This window comes from Helianthus annuus, chromosome 1, assembly GCF_002127325.2.
Source record: "Helianthus annuus cultivar XRQ/B chromosome 1, HanXRQr2.0-SUNRISE, whole genome shotgun sequence".
NCBI lineage: Eukaryota > Viridiplantae > Streptophyta > Magnoliopsida > Asterales > Asteraceae > Helianthus > Helianthus annuus.
In genome coordinates this window covers 79,376,271-79,379,755 of record NC_035433.2, presented here as the reverse complement: position 1 = coordinate 79,379,755, position 3,485 = coordinate 79,376,271, and positions in this window count along the sequence as shown.

Below are 3,485 nucleotides of genomic sequence, written 5' to 3'. Positions count from 1 at the left end.
GAGAATCCAGACAACAAAATGATTGGTCTTTCGCGTGTTATGTTTCACAGGAAGAGCCAAGAACTTGGAAAGAAGCCATGAAAGATAACTCTTGGGTTGAAGCAATGCAGGAAGAACTGCAACAATTCCAGAAGCTTGGTGTCTGGAAACTCGTAGAGAAACCTGCTGGATACAAGAAGATTGGTACCCGTTGGGTTTTCAAATGCAAAAAGGATGACCGCGGAGTTGTTATCCGGAACAAAGCACGTTTAGTCGTTCAAGGTTTTCGTCAGATAGAAGGAATCGACTACAACGAAGTCTATGCACCTGTTGCACGTCTGGAAGCTATTCGGATCTTTCTGGCTTATGCCTCATTCAAAGGATTCAAGGTTTACCAGATGGACGTCAAAAGTGCATTCTTACATGGTGTGGTTGAAGAAGAGGTGTACGTCGAACAGCCTCCAGGTTTTGAAGATCCTATCCATCCCGATCGGGTTTGGTTGCTCAACAAAGCTCTCTATGGTCTTCATCAAGCACCGCGAGCTTGGTATGCAACCTTATCTAACTATCTGCTGGAGAACGGTTTTCGAAGAGGTCTTATCGACTGTACTCTTTTCATCAAAGAACAAGATGGAGATCTTCTTCTGGTACAGGTATACGTTGATGATATTATCTTTGGTTCTACTAATGATGTCTTGTGTAGGAATTTCTAGCGCATAATGCAGGATAAGTTCGAGATGAGTGCTATGGGGGAAATGACTTTCTTTTTGGGCCTACAAGTGCAACACACTGAGTCTGGAATATTCATCCATCAGACTAAATATGTTGGTGACATCTTGAGCCGGTTCCAGATGTCTGATGCAACGCCCATTGGTACCCCACTGCCACAAAATCACGGAATTACTCCAGACTTGAAGGGTGAAGCTGTTAGCCCCTCATACTACCGCGCAATGATCGGATCTCTTATGTACCTCACAGCATCAATGCCAGATATAATGTATCCAACGTGCCTGCTTGCCAGATATCAAGTCAACCCGAAGGCCTCACATCTTGCAGCTGTCAAAAGGATTTTTCGTTATTTGAAGGGTTACCCTGACACCGGTCTATGGTACCCTAGGGATAATAACTTTGAGTTGGTCGCTTTCAGTGATTCTGATTTCGGCGGATGCAAAATCGACGGCAAATCCACAACGGCTGGATGTCAGTTTTTAGGAAATCGCCTAGTCACATGGCAGTGCAAGAAGCAGACGTGCGTCGCTACATCAACATGCGAAGCTGAATACATTGCTGCCTCAAGTTGTTGCTCCCAAGTCCTTTGGATCCAACAACAATTACGCGACTACGGTTTAGAATTCCTAACTACTCCTATTTACGTTGATAATTCTGCTGCTTTACAGATCACTAGAAATCCTGTGCAGCACTCAAAGACCAAACACATCGAAATCAAATATCACTTCATACGTGATTGCTTTGAGAAAGGGCTAATCGATGTTGTTAAGGTCCACACCGATGACCAACGTGCCGACCTTTTTACCAAAGCATTTGACAAATCAAGATTTGACTTTTTATTATTGGTAAACGGCATTAAGGTCAAGCAAGAGTAAACCAACATCGGAAAATCATTTTTGTAAATATCTTTGTGTCTTTTGAATTTTATCTTAGTTTATTGATTTTAGGGAGAGTAAATCCAAATATCGGAAAATCCAAAAACATCGAAAAATTTCAAAAACACAAAAACAATAGAAAAACAAAAATGAGTTTCCTGGCGAGCAAAAGAGAAAATGATAGCACATCAGTGGTCTATCCAAACCTCTTTAAACCTTAAATGATAAACGATAAGCAGCTCTATATAAGATGTATCGGTAGGCTCACAATCATTTTAAAGTGTGCAGGGTGATATAAATCTTAACCGACTGAAGACCAGGTGGGAACCATTCATTGGCATATGGTCTTAGTACCGAAATTTCGTTTGATAGATTGCCGAGGTTCTGAGATATTCGGTCTTTATGCTGCTTATCATCTGGGTATCATGGTTGTATCTTTTACCGAAAAATAACGGGGACGCAAGTCTAGATCTTCCATGATACTATACATACGTGTACATATTACATACTGCATTCGACCTCAATAAGTGATAAACAATCACATGTCCAAACAAATAAGTGATAATATATCACATTTATCCGGGAGTCAAGTTCGTCTCTCTGCTGTACGAAAGTACTGACCTGTTCACGGACTTGCTCCTGTGCCCTCATGCATCGAAAATCAAGTTCCTCATCAATAAGTGATTATATCACATAGGGCTTGTTTTCAAATCAAAATAAGTGAGAATCTCACATCATATACGGTCAAACAGATGATAATCGGTATACTCACCGGTAAGATGAACCCTCGTGCATACCTTGATACGGGAATGTGTCGTGATGTGGATGAACACCGGTCGGTAAGTATAAATCATACCTTAACGTATCCCCTTGCCATGATTACATCTGATAAGTTGAGCTTAAGTGGACAACAATACCGATAATTGTTATAGGATACTTATCTTAATGTTAACTAATTGAACAACAAGAGCGTTTTGGCATGACCGTACACTGATATGATTCTCTTACCCTTGAAACTCGCAAAAAGAATGTCTGTATATATTTATTTACTGCTTTCAGTCTTTACATTTCGAAATATTAAAAAAACCAAAAAGATTTTAGGTGAGTTTTTAATATAAACTTTATAAAAGCCAAAAAGATTTTATTTTTACTTTATTTTCGATCGTACGATGTTGGAGCTCGAGTCTTCGTTACCTGAAACCTGACTGAAAACCGAATTGACTAAATCTTCATAAACGGTCGAAATTTGCAAGTTTTGAAAGTTAGAATCTAAAACTGACAAATTTATTAAACTTTCAAACTGTCGGACGGTGTTTGATTGTGACATGGTCATTCGTGTGTCAATTGTTTATGCTAACTGTATTCCAAGCAGTTGTTCTCATTACGCGTTTAGATTTCTTGCATGTGCAGATTCTAAAGGCAAGGAGAACATGGTCGATGACAAGCTTCGGAATGAAGACACGACATGAAGGCACTCAAGTGATGAAAATGATCGAGTTGCCGCTGGCCATCATCAACACCACAAGGATCTCAATTCATGAAGATCAAGTATCTCACGAGCATAACTCAAGGGGGAGCTTATGTTAAGGGGGAGTTTGTCTACACACTTCCTACATGATACGGGTAGTTTGTTGATACACTCTCTACTTTCAAGACGTGAATACTTTGAAGATCCTCCGACGTTGAAGACTTGAAAGGACATGAGAGACTTGAAGACACGAAGATCAAAGATGATCAAGGTCGAGACAAAGCTACAGCCAAGGGGGAGTTTGTTGGTGCACTTGTGTCTGTACTTTGTCTGTATTCGGTCACGATATAAAACGATGTCTTTGTTAGTCTTGTAAGTTTGACCAAGTCAACCATCCTCCTGGTTTGACTTGGCCAAACAGTTTGAATATGGTT